Source organism: Balaenoptera borealis, assembly GCF_965194805.1.
Source record: "Balaenoptera borealis genome assembly, chromosome: 3".
Lineage (NCBI taxonomy): Eukaryota > Metazoa > Chordata > Mammalia > Artiodactyla > Balaenopteridae > Balaenoptera > Balaenoptera borealis.
This window is the reverse complement of record NC_138866.1, coordinates 169,704,260-169,718,568: the sequence shown is the minus strand read 5'-3', so window position 1 is coordinate 169,718,568 and position 14,309 is coordinate 169,704,260. Positions and strand designations below refer to the sequence as shown.

Genomic DNA, 14,309 nt, shown 5'->3' with positions numbered 1-14,309 from the left:
CATATGAATGAATCAGGCAGAGTCTTCCCTCAAGGAAGACAAACTCTGAACTCCATAAGAATGCAAAGACTGGTTGTTCACTGACTGTTCTTATCTTAACTGCTGAATTCCAGTAAGTGAAACAACAGCTGGTATTTTATCAGTAGGCATTCAACAAATGCTTGTTGATAACTATATCTATAACTGGGAAAGTTTGTTCGTTGACCCAAAAAGGAAGGAAGGAAGGGAAAAAGAAAGGAAGATACAGAAAGACAGAGAGAAAGAATGAGATAGAACAAGAAAGAGAGAAAGAGAAGGTGGGGGAGAAAGAAAGAAAACTATAGGATTTACAGCTAGGGGAAACCTTAGCAATTATGTAGTCTATGAAAAACCAGCCAAGGTATTCCATTTAGCAAGTGACACAGTTAAGAGTAATATTCTATTTATAATTCCCAATACAGTGTTTTCTCAACATTACAGTAAAATAAACAAATATGTATTAAATACTTAAGATGAACCCAGCCATGTTTAGGCTTTGAAAGAATATAGGAAAAATAACATATTAAATCTCTCAATCTTTGCAGAGTACACTGCACAATAAATGGTATCTATAATAGTAATAATAATAATTATTATTAAGTAGTTTATATTTAGAATTCTGAGGATGCCTCATATTAATAAAACTATAACTACGAATGCCTCTCTCAAAAATTAGGAAAATAAAGGATAAAGGAATCATCAAACTGAACTTTAAACAGCACCATAACATTACTATATTTCACAATGCTTAATATATTAGTCTTAGTTCTTATAAATAAACAGCTTACTGAACATCTCTCAATGTCATGAAGCATTTATTCTTTAAGATAAACTAAGATTATTAATATTTCCTTTTTTAATTCACTTATACCTTATCTCTAGAGCTCTTTGGAGGCATTAAAGTTTTTCTGCTTCGATTTTCTAATGGTGCCTTTCCCTGAGGCTGTTATCCAATAAAAAAGCAGATTAAGCAGCACAGAGTACACTGCTCAGTTTTTCTGAAGCATGCTAAGTAGCATCTCTAAGGTAGGCCAAGTCCTGAAAAAGAACTTTCCTAACACCTGCATAGCAATGGCAAGTACACTCAGAAACTTGCTTCAGGGAGTGGTACTTTTTATTACTTGTTTTGTTTCTGGTTGTTTTTGTTTTGCTTTTGAAATAAGTAATAAAAATGTGAATCAGTATGGAAGAAACTTTTTGCTGTAAGAACAAGTAACAACTTGAATTTGTCTATATAACAGCTGCATGAGAGGCCATGTTTATACAGTACAGTATACTACCTGTACCAGTTGGGGGTGGGGCAATATATAGTAATAACTCACATCCGATTTATGTATCTTTGTTAGTACTTACTGAAGTGTGGTTTAGAATATAAATTGCTTATTTCTTAGTTTCCATATCTGAATTGTAAGCTTCTTGAGGTTACGAGTGCCTGATTTGTTCATTACCTGATGTTCCTAGCCCACATCTTACATATTATAAGTGCTGCTCTAAAATATTAGTAAATTTAACTAATAATTAGTTAACTTCAGACTTAATAATTATATACATTACAAATTATACACTATAAATTATTTAATGTTGTCACTAAAATAAACTGTTTTAACATTCAAAAGGAATTCATGTTTGTTATGGAACATTCAGAATATTTAGAATATAGTATAAGCCATAATAAGAAATAAAATTTTCATATGGCCTCACAAATAAGAATATTTGTTCATTCAACAATATTGAACACCACCAGGAGTTAGGTAGGTCTTGCTCCAGGTGTGGGTAACATGGCTGAAAAGTTATGACAAGCTCCTCCTGACTTTACAGAGCCTATGTTCCAGAGACAGACAACAGACAAAATTCAAAACTGCTGGAAGGAGCATGTTCTGGCACAAAAGTTCTGAAATGGCAAGAACTTGATATGCATGAAGCTTTTGTTGCTGGAAAAGGTAAGCAAAGGGTGAGATGGTACATGCAGGTGCTCATGCAGGCCATTGTTAAGAAGCTGAGTCTTTACGTACATAGGAAGCCACTGAAAACTCTTATGTAGGAAGCCGATGTGGCTTTATTGAAGAAAAAGCAAACAAACATAAAGGCAAAACCAAAGCAAACCACACTGGCACACTGGCTGCTGTAAAGAGAATGGGTGATGAAAACCGGAAGAAAAGAGACCTGATAGGGAGTTCACTGCAATAATACATCTACCCAGGAGATGATGACGGCTTACATTAAAGAGATAGCAGAGGAATGGGAGAGAAGGTGATAGGTTCAAGATGTACTGTGGAAAGAAAACTAAGAAGACTGGCTGATAGATTAGATGTGGGGAGGAATCAAGAATGACCCTAGGATTTTTATCTGAATCACTAGGTAGACAATAGTTCTGTTTACTTAGATGGCAAGAACTGAAGAAGAAATAGTGTGGAAGATCCCTCTACCTGCCACACAGTTCCACTTCTCTCCTCCTTCTTTGGTAACAACATTCCGAGTTTATATTAAAGATGGAAATGGGTCCAGCTAAAAATATTTTTGTCTTTTCCTTGCAGCTAGGTGTGTGCCCATTGGCTGGGTTCTGGCCAACAAAACATAATTGGAAATAACGTGAGATTTCTGGAAAGTTTATTTCAAGCTAAGTGATGTTCCCTTTTCACTCTTTTATCTTTCCCGTCTTCCTCCTGAAACCTGAACATGATGGGTGGTGTCCCAAGACCACGATGGATACTGAAATGATTTGAAAGACGGAGGCACCTGCCAAGACAGTGTGACTCAGAAACATAAAAAGAAACCTGATGACCAAGGAGCCTTCACAACAGCTTTGAATGAAGACCTTCAGCCCTCTTTCATATAAAAGAGAGAAAAAATTTATATTTTTAAGTCATTTTACTGATAGTTTCTTTTATTTGCAGCTGAATTCAATCTCCACTGATACCAACTGGCTTGAGGAGAGGGGTGAAAAATCAAGAACTATTTCTGAAACACTAAGTTGAGGTATCTATTAGACATCCAAATGGACATGTTAAATAAACAACTGAATATAGAAATCTTGTCCTAAAATGAGAGACCAGCACTGGAGATATACATTTGGGAGCTACTGGTGAGTTAAAGCTATGGGACTGATAAAGATTATATAGATAGAAAAGGGCCCAGTCCTGAACCCTAGGACACCCAGATTTAGGTATCTGCACAAGAGAAGGAGCCAGAGAATGAGGCTGAGAAAAGGAGTCCAGTGAGGTAGTAAGAAAATTCAAAGATTGTGGTTTCATAGATGCAAAGGAAGGAAAATATACTAAGATATAGGGAGTTGTCAATTGTACTGAATGCATTCAGTAGAGAATTGAATTCAATGTAGAAGGAGTACATGGGAGGGCTTTAGTTTCCTGCAATGTGGAAAAATACATATCCTGGAAAGCCTCCCAACAGAAAACTTAGAAATACTGGACAAAGTACAAAAAACACCTTCTTAAATAGGTAGCTAAGCTACAAGAAACTAAGGAGAATCCTGAAGGGTAGACAATGAAAAGGTGTTAAAGAGGAACAAGCTGAAACTAAAACTGTTTGGTTGCCCTTGGGTAATTTGCCAATCACCATTTAAATTTTTCTTAAAGACTGAATAGAAACAAAAATATTAAGTATTTGTAATATATGAAAATAATCATAACGAACACTTACAAATACCTTTCAAGTCGCCTCTGAGCCCCTTTTACTACCCTTTGCCCTCCTTGCTAAGAGTTAACCCCTTTCCCAAGTGTTATTACTACCTTCACTTAATAGCTTCATTAAAGCTGTGGCCCCAAAAAAGTTACTATTTATAACGTGTTCATAGCAAGTTTTAATCTATGTTTAAATGAATTCAGTCTTTATGTTATTCTACAACTTCATTTTTTTGGCTTAATTGTATTTTTCTGATGTTTATCAATGCTGTTACATGAAGCCACAATTTAGTAACTGATGATGAAAGTAACACTGCAGTGCTGTGGGAAAAAGATGGTTTTGTCAATAAATGTGCAGGCTAATTGGAAAATACAAATGAAACTTAGCCCCTACCTAACCCAGCTCACAAAAAATAGAATGGTGGGTTTGAGAGCTAAATGTAAAAGTTAAAACAATCAAGGATCTAGAAGGTAACATCGAAAATCTTTATGACAACAGAGTACAAATATATTTCTTAAATTAGATGCAAAACTTACTAGCCCTAAAAAAGAAAGAGGACCGCATTAAAACTAGAGATTTTTGTTCATCAAAAGATTACTAAGAGTGTAAGAGAGTGGAGAAAGTATATGCAACAGGTATATCCAACAATGAGTTTGTAATGAAGAATATTCAAATAATTTTTACAAATTGACAAGTTTGACAACCCAATAGAAAAATTAGCAAGAAATCTGATTAAGAATTTCACGAGAGTTTAACTAAATGACCAAAAATTATAAGAAAAGGTCTTGACGTGATTAAACAGGAGGAAAATGCAAGTAAAAACCACATGAGGTACACAATAGAATGACTGCAATTTAAAAATGACAATTCCAAATGTTGGAAAAGATGTGGAACAACAGAATCTGTCATGCTGGTGGGATAATAAATTGATACAGAAACTTTGGAAAATCCATTGGCAGTTTGTATTAAAGGTAAGCATTCATATATCCTCATGCATGTTTCTGTTCTTAGGTACACGCCTAGCAAAAATGCATATATATGCATTGTTTACCCAGAGGCATGTCCAAGAATGTTCATAGCAGCATTATTTATATAACTCTAAACTGTCCAGACTAGAAACAGACCAAAATGTCCATGAACAGTAGAATGGATAATTTTCAGAATATCCATAGAGCCAATACTTGACAATAATGAAAACTGTAGCAAAATGCAACAAAATGAATTTCACAAATACAATGTTGAACAAAAAGCAAGACACAAGAGAATACATAGTTACTATTCATTTTTAAAAAGTACAATAACTCATATATGGTGTGAGACATAAAAAGAGTAGTTAACCTTTGAGAAGAAGGGAGGAGTAATGATTGGGAGAATCATGAGAAACTATGAGGGAGGTTTCTGGAGGGCTGGTGACGTTCTATATTTTGATCTGAGTGCTGTTTACATAGGTGGTCTTATTCATTTCTGCAATCTTAGCAACTGAGAATAGGGTTAAATACTATAGGTTTGCACTAAATGTTTGTTGACTAAGTTTTGTTGAATTTAAGATGAGAGGGAGAAGCCTTATAAATGAGATCATAGCTGTTATATTATTTCAGCACTCCATAATATATATCTCTACTGAAACCAAGAAACCAAAAGTGGTTCGCTTATGCTTCACAGATCCTTTTTAAAGCAAGGAAATGTTTGCCAACCATAAACACTTTTATACTTTTTAAATTTTTAAATATTTAAATTAGTAATTTCTGGATTTTTTTTTTGGCCGCACCACACGGCTTGCAGAATCTTCGTTCCCCGACCAGGGATGGAACCCATGCTCCTGCAGTGGAGGTGCAGAGTCCTAACCACTGGACCACCAGAGAATTCCCAGGAAATCTTCTTATTCACATTATCTTTTTCCCTGACGATTACAAATAAATTAGGTAATGGGAATGAAAACGTACATCTGGTCACTAAATTGGTTTCTAGTGGGGATAACGAAGTCCTAAATGACTTTCACTGAATTTCAGGAATGCAATGTTAAAGTTAGCTCTGGAAGTTTTAGAAGGTGCCAGGAGAGAAAAATAAAGCTTAAAAATGTCCCTAAAATAATAAGGCTTCCAGCTTCACACTAACAGGAGGTTCTAATGAATAAACTGGAATGCTTAGGAACTGTTACAACATAACAAATGGAGAGTTAAAGTATTTCCTTCTTCTAAATGCTCTCAGAAAAATAAACAGAAAAACACTTCCTCAAGAACTACTGAGCCATAAAAATTCAGGACATTTCAAATTTATGAAATATTAAAGAAAGACAGGAAGTACTGCACATGAAAAAAAGAGTTCTCTAATCTTTTGTCTCCACAGTAAAGAAAGGAGATGGATTTCAAAGGGAAAAGGAAAAAAACCAAATATGCGCTTTTACGTTCTCCTTTCCCGTAATAAATAACAATTAAATTTCAGGTTTTCTATTTGCAGGTAAAGAGTGGATACTCTTCATTATGACAAGGTTGAGAAAGAAGGAAATCATCTGAACCTTCAATTATACTTTGAAGCAGACTCAGACTGCAACAACACTCTATAAACATTCAAACATCTAAAGAGGCTATTAATAAATAATCGCCTGAGATTTAACAGCAATAACAACAACAACAAAATCCCAAATGCTCCATAGCTACAGACCACTCTTCCAGCTCCAGGTAGCCACCTCCATGAGTGAGTATGCTCCTATTCAGAGGAACCAGGAGTGTAAAGGATTTAGCTCAGTGCAACCAGTAAACTCACTGAAAAACAGCGCAAAGCACATGTCCTATCAATGGGTATCTATATTGCCATTTATCATTGTCAGTATTATAATGGAACACACATCTTGAGAGGCAGCTAAGCCTCATAGTTCAGAACACAAGTTCTAGAGCCAGACTGAGTATGAATTCTGCCTCCACCACTTATAAGCTATGACTTTGGGCAAGTTGTTCAACCACTCTGGCCTGCAAAACCATTAACTGTGAAAAGGAAATAATAATGTGTCTACCTCAGAGATCTATAGGGATTGTGATGGTTTATGTGTCAACTTGACTTGCCACAGGGTGCCAAGATTAAACATCATTTCTGGGTATGCTGTGAGGATATCTAGGGATGAGATTAGCATTTGGATCGGTAGACTCAGTAAAGTAGATGGTCCTCCCCAATGTGGGTGGGCATCATGCAACCCACTGAAGGCCTGAATAGAACAAAAGGAGGAGGAAGGGGGAATTCATCTTTTACTGCCTCGCTACTCTAGCTGGGGCATCACGTTTCTTCTTCTGCCCTTGAACTGGGATTTATACCATCAGCTCCCCTATTTCTCAGGTCTTCACATTGGGTCTGGGTCTCTAGCTTGCAGACAGTAAATCATGGGGACTTCTTAACGTCCATAATTGCATGATCAAATTCCTCATAATATGAAACAAAACCAAGAGGAGATATATACCTGGAGAACCCTAATACAGGGGTTAATGAGTTAATACATGTTATCTAGCACCTAGAAAGTCCTCAGTAAGTGTTAATTACCCTCATTGTTATTTTCATTACTATTACTGTGTAACCCAAAGAGTAGGAACAGCTCAAAGACTTATGAACTTTGTTCTAAGAAAGAAGGACAGTCAGTCATAATTAAATGGATTCAAGAAATCAAAACACATCCTGGAAACCAGGGCTGCTGTGGGGGCTGAGTGTGGAAGAAAGAATCAGTATCCAGAAAGGTCTTCCCCATGACTTCCTGGTCTTTAAAGGAGATATTCTACTAGCAGTAAGGCCATCCCAACTCTTTCTTGTGCACAGTGGGAAAAGACATGGGAAACCTCAGTGAGACGTCTCTAACCACTATCCACATAAAAGGAGAGAAAAACACTGTGAGGCTGAGAGGTAACACCTTGAGGCCAGGTGGTGTGAGAGATGTATGATGATGAGTGAGCAATGGGACAGAGGACCCAGGTGAGGCCACTGGAGGACCACCTGGCCACATATTCAGAGTCTTGCTTCCTGCTAACAACTTTAAGGAGTTTTAACAATATTCTGTCAAACTTACGCCATCTCCTCTGTGAGCAGCTCCCTGCTCCCAACTCCCCACCCCCGACCCCTAGGTGATAGCAGATGCCTCAAGCCTTTCATGGGTAGCTAAGGGACGTTAGGCCAACCTCACTATCTGCTTGAGTTTCTGACTCTACTATGCAACTTCTGCCAAAGATTTCAGGGTAAGACTTACGGTAGGGAAAAATACTGCCTCAGGAGGGAAACTGCAAGATATGCAGACTTAATGAAGTTTGACTTTCACTAAAGGTAGTGAAAACGGGGAATTTGGGTGATTTGTTTTCAAGCACTTAGGACACAATACTCTCCTTGGTTATATATTACTGAAAGGACTCATAACCAATGGAAGGTGAAGGGCGGAAGTCCTGGTTCTCACCCAGCATCTGATAAAGGTCTCCCTTTTGGGCTCATAATGACAGAACATCTCGTGAATATTTAAAAGGAAACACCTTTTTGGATACGGATTCAAATAAATGACCTTACTGTACAACAATGAACTCTTCTTTGCCAGGACCCCCTCCTCCTCCTCCCTGCTTCCCATATACTTCCAGGTTCTTTTGTAGGCACTGATCCATGTCACAGTTTTGAATATATATATGTGTATATATATATATATATATATATATATATATATATATATATATATATATACACACATATACATACACACACACATATATCCAGCTTTTTCCTGAGTGGGGTTGAGAGGGTAGGCATGGGGTAAAAATAATACACCTTTATCTTTCTTTACAAATTGTAAATTAACTCAATTTTCTAAGCTTTCCCCCCACCCCACCCCTTTTCTGTCTGTATCAACACAGAACTTGTTTAGCCAGAGGAGTTTGTTGTGGTGAGACTGGCAAATATATGAATAGACTGTCGTCAAACAGCCTTGAAAAAACAAGTATTTGTTCACCATATGAAAGCACATTCACACAAACCTCTCTCTATCAAATCACTGAGCAAATATTCTTAAAATCTGTAGTGGGATAGATGTTCTACATCAAGTTTACAACAAAACAACAACAAAAAACTCAAAATGTATTATACACGAGGCACCATGCTTAGCACTGGTGTGGATACAAAGGTATGCAAAACCTGTACTGTTTAGGTATACAGTAAAGCTATGAACTTGAGCCATTTGCTTAGTGTCTCCTGGTGGGCTTCAGTTTCTACTTTCTTACAACAGGACCGAATTGACACACCTCTGTGGTTGTATCTACCCTTAAAATCAACCTAACTAGAATGGTCAAACATATACACAGGAAATTTAGCCAATAATGTAAAAATACAAAGAATGTTAAGTGTGTGACGAGTGTTATTGCTCCTATACGAGTTCAGAGGAAAGAGTTCACTGCAGGCTGAGTGTTGCAGGGAAGGCTTCCAGGAGGAGGGAGGACCTCACCTGGACACTGAAGACAGAGTAGGCACTGGACGGCCATGAAGACAGGATAGGGAGTTCTATCAGTAACTTGGCAGCGCATTTGTGGGTGGTAAAGACTGGATGCGATGACATGAAAAGGAAGTTTTATTGAGAGCACAAGGTAGGTTTGGGGAAATGTATTGCAGTTTGACTATGATTCATCCATTCTCCACTTTTCTTTTGTATGAAAAATCTCAAACTAAGAAACATGCAGTGCTCTGTGGGATAAAATCATTCTGGCAATGCTATTAATTGTTTGTTTATTTTTGTAATTTTCTAATTGTATTATGTATTTAATAGAATATAAAACTGAAAAATCAGCTTTCATAACATTTTCCAATTTGGATTTTTTCATACAGTAAAAGTTAGCTTTATATATTAATAAACCATCTTAAAGTACTGGACAATACTAAATATCAAATGAAAAATAACTAAAAATGATTTTGTAAAATATTATTATTAGTCTGCCAATCAACACATGTTCATTTGGCACCTACTACGTGCTAGGCTCCATGGCAGGAGCTGGGGCAGATCCGAACAATAAACGCGTTCCGGCTGGAATAAGAAACACCGAGTTGAAATGCTGAAGAGGGTGTGGAGAAAAGGGAACCTTCCTGCACTGCTGGTGGGAATGCAGCTGGTGCAGCTACTGTGGAAAACAGTATGGACATTCCCGAGGAAACTAAAAATAGAATTACCATATGATCCAGCCATCCCACTCCTGGGCATATATACAGACAAAACTACAGTTCAAAAAGATACATGCACCCCTATGTTCACAGCAGTACTATTCACAATAGCCAAGACAGGGAAACGACCTAAATGTCCATCGACAGATGAATGGATAAAGAAGATGTGGTATATACACATATACAATGAAATACTACTCAGCCATAAAAAAGAATGAAATAATGCCATTTGTAGCAACATGGATGGATCTAGAGACTATCATACTATGTGAAGTAAGTCAGAAAGAGAAAGACAAATACCATATGATATCACTTACATGTGGAATCTAAAATATGACACAAATGAACCTATCTATGAAACAGAAACAAAATCAGGGACATAGAGAATAGACTAGTGGTTGCCAAGGGGGAGGGGGTGGGAGAGGGATGGATTGGAAATTTGGGATTAGCAGATGCAAACTAGTATATATAAAATGCATTAAACGACAAGGTCCTACTTTATACCACAGGGAACTATATTCAACATCCTGTGATAAACCACAATGGAAAAGAATATGAAGAAAAATGTATGTATGTACAACTAAGTCACTTTGCTGCACAGCAGTAATTATTAACACAACATTGTAAATCAACTATACTTCAACAAAATAAAATAAGGTGTACATAACAAAACCTGGTGCTCTGAATCTGACCTCTTGCATTTCCTCTAGGGGAGGTCTCTAAAAGAGTGAAATGACCTTATACGTAATAGAACTTGGATGTTTATGTTCCAACACATATATAATTTTCACCTGCGGGACAAAATGGCTCTGTAAGAATATGTTTATTTTTTGAATCTATTTCCTCTTTTATGATGTAAACTTTGAAGTGATATTTCATAAAGTTTCTGCCTTCTCAAATTTCCAGGCATATCTTCTCATTCACATGTGCCAAAATTTGATGAAAGTTAATTATTTCTGTGTATCCATCTGGTTCATGTCATTATACATCTCAATAAATAAATAACAATTAAAAAAAGAAACACTGGTTTGAAATGCTGGAGAGGGTGTGGAGAAAAGGGGATCCTCCTACACTGTTGGTGGGAATGTAACTTGGTGCAGCCACTATGGAAAACAGTATAGAGGTTCCTTAAAAAACTGAAATTAGAGCTACCATATGATCCTGCAATCCCACTCCTGGGCATATATCCGGGAAAGATAAAAAAAAAACTAATTTGAAAAGATACATTCACCCCAATGTTCACAGCAGCACTATTTACAATAGCCAAGACATGGAAGCAACCTAAATGTCCATCAACAGATGAATAAATAAAGAAGATTTGGTATATATACACAATGGAATACTACTCAGCCATAAAAAAGAAGGAAATAATGCCATTTGCAGCAACATGGATGGATCTAGAGATTATCATACTAAGTGAAGTAAGTCAGAAAGAGAAAGACAAATACCATATGATATCACTTACATGTGGAATCTAAAATATGACACAAATGAACTTATTCTCAAAAATGAACTTATTCTTGAAACAGAAACAGAAAACAAATTTATGGTTACCAAAGGGGAAAGGGGGTGGGGGAGGGATAAATTAGGAGTATGAGATTAGCAAATACAAACTACTATATATAAAATAGATAAACAGCAGGGTCCTACTGTATACCACAAAGAACTATATTCAATATCCTGTAATAAACCATAATGGAAAAAAATATGAAAAAGAATATATATATTCAGATACATATCTATATATATCTGAATCACTTCACTGTACACCAGAAACTAACACAACATTGTAAATCAACTATACTTCAACAACCAAATCAAAACACCCACTGGTTTTGAAACGAAGAATAGCTCAGTCAATAGAAAAATTTAAATACGTCTTTCTGATAACTGAAGAATGTTGCCATTTATATGTACTTTATCCCAAAGAAACCTGAAAATATTTTTTACCTTGACTTATTAATATTGAATCTGTCTTGATACATACAGTTAATTACACTACACAAATACATTTTTATACTTGCCAATGCAGAATATTTAAATTATGTTGATTATTCCTATTTTACAGAGGTGACCAAACTTGTCATACAACTGTTTCAAAATATCCATTGATTAGAAGGAAAGGAATAAAAGTCTCATAAATATCTATGAGCTCCTTTTCCCTCATCTACAAAAGAAAAAGGTGGTGAGAGAATTCTGACATTACATCCTGTGAGAAAGTTTTGTATCATGAATTTCTCAAGGCATAACCCAATCCCATCAGTTTTCAGTGTTTTTGGATTTTCCTTGAAAAAACAAAAACTACGGCTGCAGGCACACACAAGGCTAACTGCAATAGCTCCTTCTCAGGGAAGAATTTGTTAAAGGAAATAGATTCTAATGAAGGCATGGTCCTTCTGCTTGTTCCCTATATCCCTTTCCTTCCTTGCTTCTCAAGGACTTTTCTTCTACAATTATATTCTCTCAATTGACAAAAATGTCCACTAGTTTTCTCCTACAAGTGACTAAATGTTTAAATTCTAATTATTTAACCAAGGTGTTTAAGGTCAGCATTAATAATGGTGCCTACTTGTGTGTGTGTGTGGAAGGAGGGGGTGGAGTGGGGGGGGGCTGGGGACATGGGAGAGAGGGGTGTAGACTTGGCAACTGGGGGACAGAGACGGGAGAGGGCTTCTCACTGTTTATCTTTTAAATGCTTTTTGGTCTTTGAAGCACATAAGTATAGACCCTTAACAATCAATCAAGCAGTCCATCAATCAATAATACCTAGTAACAGCAACAATAACAACATAACTGGAAATTTTTAAAAAATTGTTCTCCAATCTCTGTAGGATTATTAGAGCAGAGCTATGTAAGAGTTGTAACATGTAGCACAAGTTGCTGGTTAAATCTGTGTAAATTAGACACGAAACTTCAATTGTGGACTTTTTCCATAAAATATTCAGTGTCTGCATTTTTAAAATTTGTTCTTATCATGTTTTTAAATATTCACTAATCTGCCACGTTAACACCATCGGCCATCTTTCCCCACGGGAAACACCTCAACCCTAATGCCATCACCCTTTAAGTGAAGAGCACCAACCCAACGCCTCACAGCTTCAACTATGAAGGCTGCTGCATTAGCTCAATGTATTGCAATAACTTACCGCTCTGCATACTAAACTGGTGTCTGGATGCAGGTAGAGGCGCCGGAGTGGTGCAAGGGACTCGTCGCAACCAGAGGGGACCCGGAGGAGAAGAGGGACGTGCGTGGGCAACCGGCCACGGCTCAGGCTCCTAGGACCGTCAGGCTTTGAAGACACGAGGCTCCCTGCGTCCATGAGGAAGAGCGACTGCTCCGGCAGCCCTGCCTTTTCCATGGTACTGGAGGCCAAGAGCCTCAGGCCACGGCAGTACGCGCAGGTGACTTCAAAGGGTGGCCTGCTCCTCTCAACCCGCATCCAGGCCTTGGACGCGCCAAGAGACGGGCCCTTCTACGGATCTGCCGGGACGGAGCGAAGGGGGAGAGCTTGCGGTCTCTGCAGGCTGCACCGGCCCGCTGGGCCCAGTGCACGAGAGCTGTCCAGAAAGGCGGCTCTCCTCGTCCACCACCAGCTACTGGAGCTCTGCCACACGGTGTTTGTGGCGGAGAAGTGGCCCAGACCCTCACAGGCGGTTTGAAAGCCCCAGGGCCTCGCACAAAGGAGCAGACATTCTGCTGCGACCAGGCCCGCTTCCAGCTCTTCACGCCACTGGCCGCCATCTTCGCTGGCAGGGCCGGGGCGGGGCGCGGGCTACTTCCGGCTCCGCCTCCGCCTCGAGGCCAGGGGCTCACGCCTCACCCTAGACCTCTTCGCCGCTTACAGCCTCTGACGCCGCTTACAGCCTCTGACGCCGCTTACAAGCCTCTGACGCCAGTCTCCTTCCGCTGCCAAGTCCAGCTGTGCTCCGAGTGGGGAAAGTGCGCTGAAGAGCCCGGACATGCATGGCTTCGAGGCACCCAGCTCAGCTCGCTGGCGTCTGGACTCCTGAATAAGGCGGCGGCGGAGGAGACGCCATGAGAAGGCCGGGCTGGCAGGGGCAGAGGCAGCTGGTGATGCCCCGGCGTTTGGAAGGACGGAAACTGCTTGACCCTTCCTGCGTGGCTAGAACGCTTCTTAGGCCGAAAGATGCCAAGCAGAGCCTATTTTGTGACCCTGTGTGAAGATATTTTCAGGTATTTTTGCGCACCGTTGTACATAAGGAGGGCAGATGGACGTGGTCGTGAGCTTCCGACGGAGCAGGTACCCAGATCTCATTCTAAGGTCCATTTGGCCCCTTCCAGGCCAGCAGGTGTGGCCACAGGTGAGATGAGGGTGCCCATCAGGCGGGGAAGTTACACAAGCCTCTTGCGCTTCTCTGCACCGCAGGCTTGACACCTTCTGTAAATTGCATCGCATTTCAAAAACCCACCCCAATGAATAAAAGGAGACCTTGCTGGGGAAAAAAAAAGTGTTCAAAGTCAACAGCATCCA

General features: G+C 38.8%; 1 long non-coding RNA gene across 13 annotated transcripts in view; it reads left to right on the top strand.

Annotated features, from left to right (window-relative positions):
• LOC309625703 overlaps positions 1-13,668 on the top strand; it is a 70,795-nt gene extending 57,127 nt beyond the window's left edge. For 8 of the 13 annotated variants that reach the window (XR_014242664.1, XR_014242665.1, XR_014242666.1 and 5 more), the window contains 4 exons: positions 1,837-1,958; positions 2,715-4,628; positions 5,440-5,579; positions 6,115-13,667. This is a non-coding gene — a long non-coding RNA (uncharacterized lncRNA). Of the gene's footprint in view, positions 1-1,836; positions 1,959-2,552; positions 4,629-5,439; positions 5,596-6,114 lie in introns of those variants that run through there. The other 5 variants (XR_014242661.1, XR_014242663.1, XR_014242672.1 and 2 more) reach the window with 5 other exon arrangements.
• The last annotated feature ends 641 nt before the right edge of the window (positions 13,669-14,309 follow it).